The 16108-nt window shown below is 43.0% G+C and overlaps 1 protein-coding gene across 1 annotated transcript in view; it reads left to right on the top strand.

Moving 5' to 3' along the window:
* The first annotated feature begins 12538 nt into the window (after positions 1-12538).
* Positions 12539-16108, top strand: part of CHCHD2 (coiled-coil-helix-coiled-coil-helix domain containing 2) — a 421648-nt gene continuing 418078 nt past the window's right edge. The window contains exon 1 of the mRNA XM_069089571.1: positions 12539-12544. The gene's annotated coding sequence lies outside the window, so the exon portion shown is untranslated. The remainder of the gene's footprint in view (positions 12545-16108) is intronic.

The following is a 16108-nucleotide window of genomic DNA, read 5'->3' as shown; positions in this document are numbered from 1 at the left end:
GCAGGACCACACTGCCTCTCCTCCCTCCCTGCCTGCCCAGGGCCAGCCGAGCCTCCGCTTCCCATTGGCCCAGCGCCCCAGCTGGTCCCCTCCCTGATTGGCAGAGACGCTGCCCAGTCCCGGGCCGGACGGAGAGTCCAGCCAGGGCGTGAGTGGCTGCCAGGCTGCCGGGCCGCCTCCCCTGCCAGCCTCTGATTGGCTCTCTGGCTGGCACGCTCCTTCTCCCGACCCTCTGCGTCTCTCCCGGAGCGAGGACATCAGCCCACTGGGCTGGAGCGGGGAGTGCCCCCTCCGCTGGGGGACCTGCAGCCTCCAATGGGCCGATGGGGCCCTTCCTGGCTGGCCGGAGGCTGGCCCCTCCCTCCTAGCGGGGAGAAGAAAGCAGGCGGGGCCTCCGGTAACCACGGCAACGGGATCCGTGCGGCATTTGCCCATCCTCCAATACCCTCCCTTCCGCTAAAAGCTGGGAGGGCGCATCTCTCCGATGACCGTGGCCTTGGCCTTGACCTCTGCATCCGCCCGGAGGGAGGAGGGCTGCTGGGCGGCTGTCTGAGCAGTCGGGAGGCCGGGGGTGGGATCCTAGCTCGACCTCTCACTATCTGCTGACCTTGAGGAAGTTACCCCCTCCTCTGGGTCTCAGTGTTCTCGACCACGCGGGCCTGGACCAGAGCGGGGCGGACCAGCAGGGTCCCTTCCAGCCCCACCACGCGCAGCCTCGTGAAGGTCTCCATCATTCCAGGACGATGGGGTGTGAACAAAGAAGCCGGGACACGTTGGGACTCTGGAGTCAGGGCCCCCCGGTTTAACTCCCACCTTACTACCCACCTCCCAGCACTTTCTACCTGAGTGACTTGACCTCTCTGCCATTGTAAAATGAAGGACTGAGTTTTGAAGGCTCCTAAGGCCCCTTCCACTTCTACAGCTACGATCTGTGAACTAGAGAAGGGCAGGGAATTATACCGCAAACATCTCGTTTTCCTCCTAACGCCATAGAGAAGGAGCTTCATAATATGGCCTTCAATCCCAGCAACGCTTTTTACATTTTATTGTCATCCTTTGTTTTTCCATCCCTATGTTTCCCAATATACCCCACCCTTCTAAAAACCATTCCCTATAACAAAGGACAAAAGGGGGGGGACAGTTCAGCAAAATTAATCAATACATAAACAGATGCAAATTTGTGTTCCTGTTCCACATCTCAGAAAATAAGTAAATAAATGAATAGACATATCTCTTCTTTGGAAGAATTTACTTGTAATTTCACAACCTTGAGTTTTGTTTTTTTTCTTATTATTCTTTCCATTTATATTATTGTGGTCACCGTGTCGAATGGGGGTGACTAGCTGGAAAACATTGTGTATTTTGTTTTCCTGTTTCTGCTAATTTCATTCTTCATCTGTTCCTATAAAAATTCCCATGCTTCTATGAAATTATCATATTTGTTATTCCTTATACCACAGCAATATTCCTATTTATTCTGCATTCCATTATGTCATAAGGGAGTTTGTTCAGCCATCCACCATTCAATGGGCTACTACTTTATTTCCATTTTCTTTGTTATCTTAAAAAATGCTGTTATAAATATGTTGGTGTAGATGGTCTGCTGTTTTTCTTCTGAAACCATCCCCTTCATTATTTTTTAGAGCACAGCACTATTCCAGAATATTAGAGATTCAAAGTATGTCCACAATGTCCCCGTGAATGACTGAGGGAGAGTGGAGATGAAGGCAGTCTATGAACAGCATGTGAGAAAGATGAAGGTCTTTGTAGGTCCTATACACTTGTACAGAGGCCCCTTCAGCTGTGAGCTGAATCCCATGATATTCAAAGAGTAATGTGGTATCTTAATCTACAAATCATGAGCCTCACTGATATTTCTATTTTCTCACACTAAGTCAAAGGACACATTAGTTGAAGTAAAAAGGCATTCAATAACAGCAGGAGAAAATAAGCAGGAAAATCACAGCTTGAGCCATACATAAAGCAGCACACTGTCCCACTTTCCTACTGGTGAGAGTAAAAATACTCATGATAAGGAAATGTGTGGCCAGAAACACATATGGAAAAGAGAACAAACATAATAAACATTCATAGCTAGGACAACAAATGATCATCGAACTACATCCCAGCTGGAACTACTTTCTGCCTCTGAAACTGATTTTTGCTGCTTCCCCAAAGAGTTACTGATGTCATCTGCTGGGCTGCTTCTTCTGTTGAGCTGCTAGGGTTATCTACTGGGCTATTTAAAAAAAAAAATCTTATTTTTATTGATATCTTTTGTTTCTTTATCACCTTAATTTCTAAAAATACCCCCCATCTTCTTGTCTGTGGGTTCTGTCCCTAATAAAGATTTTTAAAAGATGGGGAAAGCACTTCCTGCTGAGTGAGTTTTCTCTGCTAGGCTGCCATCTTCTGCCTCTGCTGGATTACAACTACTATGTAGTGTCTTCCCTGCAGGGGAATAGTCACCTCCCTTTTTGTGCATCTGGTCCATGGCATCAAGGTTATTTCAGTTCTTTGGTGAGTCAAATCTAAAGCTAGTACTTAGCCAGTCAGCACAATGCCCTTACGCCAAGTCTATCTTTTGAGCCACATAATATTCTTCTAGATGTTACTACATCAAGTACGCTTGCTATTTAGGTTGAGGTGAGAAAGTTCCTTTCAACTCCTCCATTTCTTTCAATCTAGCTAGCACTGGAAACCTGCAAATTATCCTAGAACTTCATTTAGCTTCATTTAGAACATTCATCCAGGGCAGGGTGGATCAAGTGATTTTTGTTCGATATTTCTAATGAAACCAAAATGGCTGTTTTCCACACACAGAGAAACATATACATGCATGCACGAACAATACAACACACACACATACACTTACACACACACACACACACACACACACACACGGAAATATATACAGGATATCCCAAAAGTCTTAAGGCAGTTTTAAGCTATTAAAGATCAAAACTGCAGTAAGAATTTTGGGATATCCTGTATATTTAAGTTTTTTTTAAGTAATTGAAACTTCTTCACAGGCCCTAGACACAGTGCCAGTTGAAACAAATGGACTCTGGTCTCAGGATTTAAGAAAGCTGTGGAATTCAGCATCCAGACTATTAGAAGGGTCACCAATATGCATAATGATTTCCCTAAGGATAATGTAGGGAATAGAGTGGAGAGGAAATTGTAAGTCAAGTTCATTGGTTTATTGAATTATTGAGGGCGGTAGGAGTATATTTAGGAAGTCAAATAGATCATGGTGGCAAGAATTATAGTATAATTGAATGGCATGAACCACCTAAGGAGAAGAGGTCATTATGTGGCCTACCTGGAGTCTGAAAGCAGCTGTGGAGAGGAGCCCCGTGAGTCTTGTGATATGAGAGGTCTAGCCATTAAGGGGGCTGTTGATGGATTTGACATTCTCAGAGGAAAGCCAGATTTGGGTCATTTCCAGAAGGTGGAATGAGTGTAAAAGACCAAGGATGAAGGACATTTTATTTTCAAAAGAGCAAGGAAAGGAACAAGGTTTTAACATTTTTCTTATGTCATGATCCCCTTTGCAGTCTGGTGAAGCAAATGGCTCCATTCTCAGAAGATTTATGAGTGCATAAAATGATATCAGATTGTGAAGAAAATCAGTAATATTGGAATACAGTTATAAAATTAAAAAAAAAAACAGGTTTATAGACCCCAGGTTAAGAACCTCTGGTATTGTGGAAAGAGAACTAGACTGAGAATCAAGTGAGATCCAGATTCCAATTCTGCCACTGACACTGACTTGCAGTGGGACCACTGGCAAGTCATTTTAACTTCCTAGTATCAGCTTCTTTATCTGCAAAATGTGGGTAATAATACCCATAGCAGCTACTTCTCAGGATGACTTTCAGGTTCAAATGGGGGTAATGTGTGTAAAGGACTTTACAACTTTAAAATGCCAAGAAAAAGTCAGCTACCTCCCAATAGAGCAGAGATTCAGAAGGCCACAGTAGAAGTGGCCTGAGGGAAAGGGGCTGATTGATTTACCATCCTCTGCTTTCCTCTACTCCTTACCTAGGGCTCAAAGAGAATAACAAAGCTACCCCAGCTGGGGTACCTGGGCTAGCCCACTCATGGTCATGGGTATACAGTGGGAAGAACTCTGAACTTGGGGTCACTGAACCTGAATCCAGGTTCTACTGCTTACTACCAAGATTACCCTGGGCAGGTCACTTCCACATCTCTGGGCCTCAGTTTCCTCATCTGTAAAATGAGGGGGGTGGGCAGTTAGACCAGATGATTTCTGAGGTCTCTTCCAGTTATATATCTATGAATTTATAATGGGAAGTGATCAGCTCTGCCCTGAGGAGCATGGGAGGATTCCAAGAAGGGAGCAGGTGACCAGACTGGAGAAGAGCAAAGTCAGAGTCATACAGCAGAAGCCTGAGCCAAGAAAAGGAAACTGGAGGCAAGAGTCTCGGAGGGGTGAGGGGCAGGGAAGTGTCTCAGGATGGGTCAGATCCAGTGTCAGCCTAGATCCAGGGCAAGCTTCAATGGATGAATCACCTTTGCCTAGGGGAGCTAGGTATCCCACTATGGTCTATCCCTTCAAGTAGGGGTTCTTAATCTGGGGTCTGTGAACCTATGTGTGTATGTATATGTACATGTGTATGTATATATACTTAAATATAAATATATAAACACATAAGTAAATAATACAATTTAATTTAAATAAAATATAATATACAATTAATAATACATAATAATAGATAATTTGATAGCTGTATTTCAATAGAATTTACTTTCTCTGTAATCCTGTATTTTATTTGATGCATTTAAAAACATTCTTTTGAGAAGGAATCCACAGCCTTCATCAGACTGCTGAAGGGACAAAAAAAGGTTAAGAAGCTTTGGCTTAAATGATTACATGTGAACAAAAGAATTCATCTTTCCTTCCCCTACAAGATGTACTTACAGCTTACACATCTAGGATTCTCTCCTGCTAATGTCCCTAGGCTTAGAGCCCAAATAGATTCAGGAACAAGAAAACAAATACAGAACAAATCAATTAAAATTAGTAAGTATTTAACAAGTGCCCAACTGTGTAGCAAGTGCTGTGTTAGGTGCTGGGGACACAAAGACAAAGAGGGATTGTCCCTGTCCTCAAGGAGCTTACACAGAAAAGGAGAGGGGATGGTTTCCTGGTGGTCTGCTTTTGGAGCACAGGAAAGGGGATGGTACTAGGCAGATTGCTGAGCATACCTAAAGACACTTTTAATTAATTACTTTAATTAACAATCCATGGGTGAAATATGACTGCTTAGGTCATGATGTATAGCTGGATCAGGGCATGTGATCCAACACATTTATTTTGCAAATGAGAAAACGGAGACTCAGAGAATGTCAGTGTCTCACACAGGGTCACATATCTAGTAAGTGTCAGGGGAAGGATTTGAACCCAAGTCTTGCTGACTCCACAGCCACCGCTCTATCCTCCAAGCCTGGTTGTCTCTCAAGCAGTTGAACAGATAGAGAAGGGGAAGGGAAGCTCTCTGGGCTTGGGTTTGTTCTAAGCTGAGATAACAACAATAAGAACCATTATTATTATAATTATAATTCTAGACCTAGATGGTTTATAATCCCATCTAGGGGGATGATAATAGTATGTCTCCCAGACTTCTAAGACTCTTGATTTCATCAATGTAGACCTCTTTCCAGAGATTCCAATCAAAATCCCAATTTGACAAACATGGACTACTGTAACTGAACCAATTCATTGGCTTGGCCAACTTCTCAATGAACAACCTCTTTGAACTCAGCTGGGTCTGGACAAAAATCAGATCTAGCAGTTACCATGCCCTCCCACTCTCCTCCTGTCCTCCAAACACATGCACTTAAAGTCATTCCAGTTTGGGGTAGGACCTGCCAAAACTTGTGCTCTGAGAGCCTTCAAGGACCCAGGGTCACCTCTACATAAACCATCTCAACTGGTCTGTGGTTCTAAGGAACTCTGGGATGGGTGTCACAAAACTTGAAGCTCAGTGTAATGGAAAAAGATCAGTGACTCTGGAGCCAGAGGACTCAGGCTTACAACTCACCTGGGTGACCTGGGGCATCCTTTCCTAGGTCTCAGTTCCCTTCTCTGTTAAAGGAGGAGGTTGCCACTAGTGGCATCTGAGGGCCCTTGAATTTCTATGATCTAAGAAATATGGGAGTAATAATGATAATAGCTGCCATTTATCCAGCACTTTAAGGCTTGTGTTGGCAACTAGGTGGTACCATAGTGCATATAGCGCCAGACCTGGAGTCAGGAGGACCTGAGGCTGAATCCCACCTTGGACACTTACTGAGGCTGTTTGCCTCCGTTTCCTCATCTGTAAAAGGAGCTGGCAAAGCAAAATGCTCCAGTACCTCTGCCAAGAAAACCCAGATGGGGACATGAGGAGTTGGACACAACTGAAAATGACTCAACAACAACAATAATTAAGCTTTGCAAAGCACTTTACAGATGTTAATTCATTTATTCCTCATCATGATCTGGGAAGTAAGTGCTGTTATTATCCCCACTTGAGGCATCAGGGAAGGTGTGTGATAAGAATAATAATAGTATAAATAACAATAATAAATGACAAAAAGGGAATAATAACAATAATTAAAGTGTGACTTTAGAAATGGGAAAGACCTTAGCCGCCATCTAGTGCAGCACTTTCATTTTGCAGGTGAGGAAACTGAGGACCAGAAAAGGGAAGTAACTGGCCCAAGGTCACCCAGGTAGGATCTAAGGCCATGTCCTCTGACTCCAGGGCCATTGACCAGTCCCTATTACACCACACTTCCTGTCTTGTGACACCCACCCTTACAACAGGGCTCCTCACAACACAAGATCATGTATCAAATGAGATGATTGTAAAGCTCTCAGCACATAGCTGACCCGATATAAATGCTAGCTGTCAGCAGCATCATTATTTCTGTTGATATTGTTATATTTAGAGCTGGGGCAGAACTCAGAGACCAGCTAGTCCAACCCCCTTGTTTTACATCTATGAAGACACTAAAGCTCTGGGAAGGGAAGTGACCTGTCCAAGGTAGCACAGTCAGAGATGGGTTTTGGACCCAGGCCCCCTGACTCCATTGTTGTTTTTTTCTTTTCACACAGGATGAGGAGACATTCGCTAAGCACATGGTATGGGAGAGAGGAGGAAGATGAATGAATGAGTGAGTGAATGAAAGAACAAATGAATGAACAAATTAAAAGGCATTTATTGAACAATTACTATGTGCAGAGTACTGTGCTAAGTACTAGGGATATATATATATAAAAGTAAAGACCATCCCTGGGCCCTGAGGACCCAAAGGGGGCAAATGACTTTTCCAAGATCACTTGGGTAGTTTTTGTAGCAGAGCTGTGATTTGAACCCAGGCCCTGGGACCTGATCCAAGGTTCTCTTCACTATACCACAGAGTCAAGGGAATCTGTCAAAGAGGGGTGAGGAAATGCAAAGAAAAAATGGGCAATGAGAGAGGAATCTTGAAAGGTAGGCTGGGAGACAGATTGTATATAGAAGGTATTGAATGCCAGGCCAAGAAGCTTGGACTTGAGTTTGTGGGCAATGGGAACCTTACATAAGGGCTTTTGAGCAAGGGAGTGATAGAGTTGGAGTTGAATTTTAGGAAAATTAAGTGAGCAGTCAGGGCAGCTGGGTAGCATTGTGGATAGAGTGCTGGCCCTGGAATCGGGTGAACCTAAGTTCAAATTTTACTTCAGACAATAACTAGCTGTGTGATCCTGGACAAGTCACTTCCCCTGTGTGCCTCAGTTTCCTCATCTGTCAAATGAGCTGGAGAAGGAAACGGCAAATCCCTCCAGTATCTCTGCCAAGAGAACCCCAAATGGGGTCATAGAGAATTGGACGCGACTGAAACTACTCAACAATAACAACAAAGTTAGCGGTGGTGTGAAGGACAGATGGGAGGGGGAGAAATTACAGGTGTAGAGACCGGTTAGGAAACCATTACAGCAAATCTAGGAATGACACGATGAGGCCCTGGAGTGGGATGCTGTTAGTAGGGGCAGCTTTGAGAAATCGCAGGATGTCTTTTTGTATCTTAGCACTATGCTTGGAACACATTGGCACTTAAATGTTTATTGGATGAGTGAATAAATGAGTTAGAAGGAATCTCTAGTCTAACCTGGGTTTACCCAAAGTAGATTGGGGCCTGGTTCTATATAATCAAGAATTCCTCTACTACTTGATCAGTATTCTGAAGATACTGTCAAATATGCACAGTAAGTTACCTAAGTAAAGTACACAATGGGAATGAGTGTCCTGGTCATGGGGGAAGTTTCCCCCGTTCTCTCAGGCACATCCTTTTCCAGGAATGAAAACTCTCCAGTGGTGTCTTTCAGCAGTGAGGTTACCAACGGCCTCCTAAAACTGTTTTATTTGGAGACAATAGATCACATTTGTATGGCATTTCGAGGTTTATGAAATGTTTTACATACATTATCTCATTCTACCCTTGTAGTTTGGTCAGATTAGGCCCCTTCCCCTCAGGAGCGAGGCATGTAGGCAGAAGCAGCTAGATTGATTCATGAGTTCATACGTAATTAGTTTAACAGTCAAGATTCTGTAAATAGTTGGGACCCTGGCGGGGGGGGGGATAATAGAGCTGTCAATCACCCATGCCTCCTGACTATTCCTGTATTTGGGGCTCTTATCTAGGAGTGTGTATCACTAAGTCTCTCTCTCAGTCTCCACCTGCATGGCTCTATCTCTTCCTTTTCCTTTTCAACATGTTTGTTCCACTCATGTGTCCTCATTCAAGGTCATAATTTAAGCATACAATTTAAGTCAATTGTGGGGTTTAATTAGGAAATGCATAGTAGAACTAGACATATGTAACATGGACTGCATGTTCTATTGATTTCTCAAGTTTAGTTCTTTCCACGACAAAACCCCCTTTTAGGTTGGAGTCCATTTTCCTTTTATTCATTCACATCAGTCTAACCAATGGCTATATCTAGAAGAAACCATTCTTCCACAGAAGTCCTGCTGAGTCACTCTCCTATGTCTATGTCCTAGTACTATGATTAAAGAGTGGGATGAGATAAAACTTCCCTGGATATTAATCACTGATAAATCATCTTTAAACTGGATCCCAAAACGGAGTCTCTAGAATGATCTGACAGCCTTTGCTTTCCTTGATGGCTACTTCTGTCCATATGGTGGCCCAGTGCTGGAAAGACTTGTCACTTTGGCAACCCTGTCTTGCTCAGTGACAGTGGTATGGCATTTGTTCAACAGAAAAACAACTTCTCTCTTCCTTTGACAATCCAGGAGGCATCATTTAACTCTGAAATTTTAGTGGGGGATGGGAGTTGGACTGGCCCTTGTTTCCTCACTTCAGCATCATGGGTACCACTTTCACATGGAAGATGGAGCAAAGAAGGGCATTCAGGGACATCACCAGTCATCCTAACCTATGGCTTTGCACAGCTCTGTCTCACTTAAACCTGAATCACTCCAAGTCAAGACATCACCCTCCTGATGTCACTGGTTCTTTTTGAGAACAAAGGATGAATAACAAACAAGTACAAGTGGATTCCACCAGGTAAGTTTAGGCCTAAGCCCCTGTTGCCTTTGCTCCTTTGTTTTCTTTCCTGAGTCAATGACTTGAGTTAGATGCCTCCAGATTTAGAGACCCCCTGGTGAGGTCAAGATAGCCAGAGGTCTTCGGTGAGTTGAATAAAGCTTACTGTCAGAAAAATGAGCTTCTTCATTGTAGATAGCCTTCAATAAGAAGAGACCAAGCCCCTGGTCTGATTTGCCAGAAGATATGAACTTTGTGAGAGAGAGTAGAGCCAAAGTTAAATACAAAATGTTTATTAGCATTCCCAAAGCCTGCTTTATGTTCTGACAAGGTTTAAGTATCAGCACCTCAGCAGGTTGTAACATAGTTATAAGTTAAGTTACTGAAGCCCCTTTTGAAGTTATTCTATCAACCTGCTGTGCTTTTTACATCTAGCATTTCTTTTGTGTTTAGAAACAAAATATCTGCCCATGGCCTATTCATATTGTATATTGAATATCTCTTTACCCTCCCTGTTTGCAGAGACTTGGAGTGTGGGGGGAACCAAGATGATGGGGTAAGAGAACCCAATTTCTTTTTTGCCTTAGCTCCTTAGCATACCTCTTCCTCAATAATATTGAAAATGAGTCAGAATGAATTCTGAACAGAAAAGTCAAGGCAAAGTCACAGTGAGTCATTTTTCTAGCCTAGGGCAGTTTAGGAATACTGACAGAGAGGTATGCAGACACTAGGGTGGGGCCACAGCCGAGCATTCCTGAGACTGCAAGGGGGTTCAGGAAGCACTGGGGAAGAAAGGGAACCTAGCTCTGGGATCAAGAAAGGGGACCATTTGACAACTGATTCTGAGTGACAGATCCAGGAGCCTAGCTGAGTACTAAGCACAGACCAAATTCTAGAAACTAAACTGTGTGACTTTGAGTCCAGGAGCAGAGTGGTGACTCAGTGCCAACCTTTATTCCAGCACAAAAGCCTACAATGGAACAAACAGGGCAGGGCACAGATAGAAGGGGACCCAGCAGTTCAGTCACTCTGAACCTGCAGAACCTCTCAGTGGGCTAACAGTGACTGAGTCCAGCAACAACCTCCTGAAACTTGACTATACACAAGCCAATAGACCCAACTTGCAAAGGTCAGACCACGAAGGTAGTAAACAAGCCTCTTCCCAGAACACACTGCTTTGGAAGCACTGAAAATCTGTAGGTTGCCAGAAAGCAGTAGAAAAACATAAAAGAGCAGAAGCCCAGGCTAGATGTCCTACCTCCCCTCAGAAGGGAGAATAACCCAAGACTAACAAAAGAAGGAACTGACTATAAAGAGCTACTATCATGACAGATGTAAGCATAGAAGAAAATTACTTGAAAACATCTATGAACAAAGACTCAAAGAAAAGAAAATGCAGATTGGACCCAAGCTCAACAAGAATTTCTAGAGGAGTTAAAGAATTATTAAAAGTATTAAAAAGAAGTTTTTAAATTATTTTTAAAACCAAGTAAGAGAGGTAGAAGAAAGAATGGGAAAAGAGGCAAGTGCTAGGGAAAAAAGATTAAAAAAAAAAAGAACTGGGAAAAAGAGATATAAAACCTTACTAAAGAAAATAATTTCTTGAATATTAAAATTGGCCAAATGGAAGCTAATGACTCCATGAGACATCAAGAAATAAAACAAAGTTAAAAAACTGAAAAAGCAGTAAAATACCTCCAAGACAACAGGTTGAGAGATAATTTAAGAATCAGTGGACTACCTGAAACTTATAAACAAGAAAAGAACCTAGATACATTTTTAGAAATCATAAAGAAAAACCTGCCCAGATATCTTAGGAAAAGAGACAAACACAGAAATTGAAAGAATGCATTAATCACCTCCTTAAAGAAACTTCCAGGAATTATGTAGCCAAAATCCAGAGCTCCCAGGCCAAGAAGAAAATACTGAAGGCAGCCAGAAAGAATTCAAGCACTGTGAAATCACAGCAGGGATCACACAAGCTTTAGCAGCTACCACTAGCTTGAAATATGATATTCCAGAAGGCAAAGGATCTAGGATTACAACAAAAAATATCCTACCCTGGAGATTTGAGTATAATCCTATGAGGGAAAAATGGATATTTAATGAATAGAGGAATTTCAAGGATTCTTCATAAAAAGACAGAGCTGAATAAAAAACTTGACATTTAAACACAGAACTTGAGAAGCACAAAAAGGTAAACATGAGTGAAAAATCATAAGGAATTAAACAAGGTTAAATTGTTTACATTCTTTTATGGGGAGATTATTATACATGATGACCTCTGAGAATTTTATCATCATGAAGAATCTTAGAGGGAGTCAATTTAGAGAGACCTCTAAGGCATGAGAAAATATATAAGCTTTAAATAATCTGTCCCTGGGGTGTCAAGGTTGGGGTTTAATAAGTCAACGAAGGTAAAAGAAGAAAGCCTACCCTACCCCTCATTAGAGGCCATATTCCCCCCAAACTAAGATTGATCAGAACCAAAAGCTTAGCAGAGCACAGGGACACTCGGGGAGAGAGAATGAAGGTAGTGCTCCAGTCCCATGGGACCAGAACCCATTCCTTTAATGTTACACCATCAATAAATAACAATAGTTTGATCAACAAACCATGGGGCTGTCTATTCCTCAAAATTCTTCACTGGAGCAAAGGAAATAACTCATAATTACCTTGTGATATAGATACTATGATTATTACTATCCTCATTTTAAAGATGAAGAAACTGACTTCCCAAAGTCACACACAGCTAATGAGCGCCCAAGCCAGGATTTCAAAACAGGTCTCTCCCAGTCTATTCAGCACTCTCTTTCCACTCTACCACATGACCCCAAATGAGAGCCACATGTCATTTTGGGAGGCCATCTGGGAAAATGATCAAGCTGACAGGAGAGGAAGGTAGTGGCCCCCTTCCTCCCTATCCCTAAAGTCAGGCTGTTCAAGAACGTGGGGAAAGAATCCCAGAGGTACATGGGGAGGGTGGAACAAGGTCACCAACAATATGTTTCCAATCATGGTTTGATTTTCCAGCTTTTCCTTTATGTTGTTCATTTCCTTTAGATATGGAATTTCCCGCTTGGTTCTGTTTATATGTTGGCCAGAAATCTGGAGTCTGGCAGCTGGGACATGAGGGTCTGTTGAGTGATTGGGAGGAAGAGTTTGAGGAAAAGGGTCTGGGAGGCAGCCTTCCCCAGGGACTAAAGGGGGAAGAGCAGAATGACCCCTTAGTGTCCAGCTGTGATAGTAATGGCAATTAAAGATTCCCCTGTATTGGCTTGGTTTTCAAATTGATTGTGTTAAAACCCAGAGCTTGTTAATCCCACCTGTGGGATGGACTTGTTGATGTGAAAAGAAAGTCCTGAACTGGGAGGAGCTGGTGACGTAGATTTGGAGAGACAAGAGAGAGGCGGAAGATTTTTTTGGAAGCAGCACCTCGTGGAGAGAGAGAGACTAAGAGAATTGCTGGTGGCCGCTTTGAATTGCCCTGGACTTTTGAGATCTGCCCCCTGAGCTGCCAAGGACTGAGGAGACATGGCTGTTTTGCTGGTACTTTGTCTGTCTGTTTTGATGTTGTTTTGCCAGATTTGTCCACTGGTGAAAGACAGGCCTGTTGAAGAAGTCCTGGAACCTGGCTTTTGGTTAAGAAGCCCTGAGACTGTCCTGCAGACAGAGTGAATATTGTCCACTGGTGAAGGACAGTGCTGTTGTTGCAGGGGTCTGGAGACTGTCCTGCAGACAGAGTGAATACTGTCCACTGGTGAAGGACAGTGCTGTTGTTGCAGGGGTCTGGGAACCTTTCTGTTGGTTCGGAAGCCCTGAAGAAGGATTTTCTTGTTGGATGTTTACAGAAATCCTGGGAGAGGGCTTTGCTAATGTGTTCAGGGGTTCTAGGACTGTTCTACAGACAGAGGATAAATTAATGAAGGGACTGGCAATGTATCTTATGGCCTTGCTAAGCCTTGTCTCCCCAGGAACTAAGATTGCTGAGAACTTGCCTCCTGTCAAGATGAAGAAAAGACCTCCATTTGGGTATTAAGTGCTGTGTTTAAACTTGATGTAACTCTGGGGTAGATTCAATTGTGATCCAGGGGTGGGGAACTTTTGACCTTATGTTTGGAAACTAATCTCCATTTGAGAAGAGGGGCTTTGTGGTGGACTTAATTAAGGTATAGCCTAGGGGTGGAGAAGTATTTAGAACAGAGACTTTGTAATTGATTGAATGATTGGAAGGTTGGAGATTATTTAATCACCCTTAGTAAATGCTGTATTTGGAATGATGTCATGTTTTGATCTTCTCTGTTCTTGGTTTGTCACTGAATAAAATGGTGAGCACCGATGCTGGTATTCTGAACCTTGGGAAGTTGCCTTTGCTTGGCATTACATTACACCAGCCCACAGTGAGACATTGTGATTTTAGGGAGTGGGGTTGAAGATAGGATGGTGTCCAGCATGGGGTAATTGTGGGCTATTTGAGGCTATTCTGAGAGTCCAGGCCATTTGACCAAGTATGACAACAGAACTCTGAAATGACCTACCTCTACAAGTAGGCTAACATTGTCCTTCTGAAGCTTAATTCAGTGATCTCCAAAGAAGGTGCTGGAACTGAACCTCAAAGGAATGGTGGTCTGACCTCAGGGGTTGTGTGATCAACCAATCCAAGGGTGGGAAAGTGGGTTGTATCCCTCCCTATGGTAGAGAGCTGTGGGATTTATCTCTTAATTTTTGTTGTTCAGTCTTTTTAGTCATGTCTGACTCTGATCCCATTTGCAGTTTTCTTGGCAGAGATACTGGCATGGTTTGTCATTTCCTTCTTCAGCTCATTTGGCAGATGAGGAAACTGAGGCAATCAGAGTAAAGTGACTTGCCCAGAGTCACACATCAAGTATCTGAGGCCAAATTTGAATTCAGTTCTTCCTGACTCCAGGCTGGTGCCTCTATCCATTGCTCCACCTCCTCACCCCTTATCTCCGATACAAATACACCTACCTTTACCCCCATTCTGTTCCCTCCCTCCACTCTTCTAACTTTCAACTTCCCTTCTTCTTCAAAGGTGCTCCTCAGAGCATTTACAAACTGGCATAATCTAATTCAGCAACAGCTACTGGAGCTGGGAAAATCCTCTCCCCTATGCCCAACCTCATAATCTATTCCCCAGATCACCTTGTGTCTTTGGCAGGTGCTTCTTAGACATCAGGCTCTGAGTCAGTAATATCCCTTCTTTCCCCCTTCTCATTTAGAATAGGATAAGGTGGGTCACAAAGGATGAGTCATGAATAGGTTGCAAGATGTATCTTATTATAAGATCTTTCCTCCCAAACCCACCCAACCCTCTTCTGAGTTTCCCTATACCATCAAGGGCATCACCATCCTTTCCAGTCATTTGGGTTTGCATTCTGGGTGTCATTTTCAGTTTTAGCCTTCTTCCCATCCCTCCATACCGGCAAGACCAATTTGTGGTCCTCCAAATTCCTTGGGGTCTAGGGCAAAGTCCCACTTCTTTCTGTTTACAGTTCTGCCATTAACCTAAGTGGGTAGGACAGGGGTGGGGAACCTGAGACCTCAAGGTTGCATGTAGCCCTCTAGTTCCTCAAGTGTGGCCCTTGAAACCTGAAGTTTGTAGTCAGTTGAAGGGCCGTATTTGAGGACCTAAAGGGTCACGTTGACCTCGAGGTCACAGGTTCCCCACCCCTGGGGTAGGGATGGGAGAGTGTAACTATCACTGATGGGCCACTGAGGCACATCTTCAGATGGAGAATGACATCTCCAAGGCTTTGGGGAGCATTCAGCATGACATATGAGATGAAAAGAAAAACTTGGCTCCTGAAGTTGAGAGAAATGGATTTGAATCCCACATCCATCACTGACTCACTGAGTGACCCTAAACTAGGTGCCTACCCTTTCTGGGACTCAGTCTCTTTAAATGCAGGATAGGGAATAGTAACTCTCAGATAATTGTCAGAGAAACAAGCCCTGAGTTATATTTAGGATTAGATCTATCAAAGTCATATTATTAATTTACTTATAAGCTGTCTTCAGGGAGAGTTCTCAAGCTTGGCATTCTTTTTTTATAGTATTTTCTCCCCCCCCCCCCCCATTACATGTCAGGAAAATTATGAGCATTCATTTTTACAAGAATTTCAGTTCCAGATTTTTCTCCCTCTCTCCCTCCTCTTCCCTCTTCTAAAAATGGTAGGCAGTTTGATATAGTTTATCTTGTGCTATCATGTAAAAAATATTTCCATATTAGTCACAGTTGTGAAAGAGGAAACAGATCCAAAGGGAAGGGAAAAACTCATGAGAAAAAAATAAAGTGAAAAAAATATGCTTTGATCCGCATTCACAATCCATCAAGTCTTTATCTAGATAGGGATAGTATTTTCCTTCTTGAGTCCTTTGTACTTGTCTTCGAACATTGTGTTGCTGAAAAGAACCAGTCATTCTTAGCTGATCTTCGCATGATGTTGTCAAGCTTGGCGTTCTTAGGGACTGCTCAATTCAATGAAAAGCCAGAATTACTGAGGACCAATGATGAAGCAATACC

Source organism: Petaurus breviceps, unplaced genomic scaffold (assembly GCF_028583685.1).
Source record: "Petaurus breviceps papuanus isolate PSGF00001 unplaced genomic scaffold, PetGlider_PUasm1.0 186, whole genome shotgun sequence".
Taxonomy (NCBI): domain Eukaryota; kingdom Metazoa; phylum Chordata; class Mammalia; order Diprotodontia; family Petauridae; genus Petaurus; species Petaurus breviceps.
This window is presented reverse-complemented; position numbering and strand designations above follow the sequence as displayed.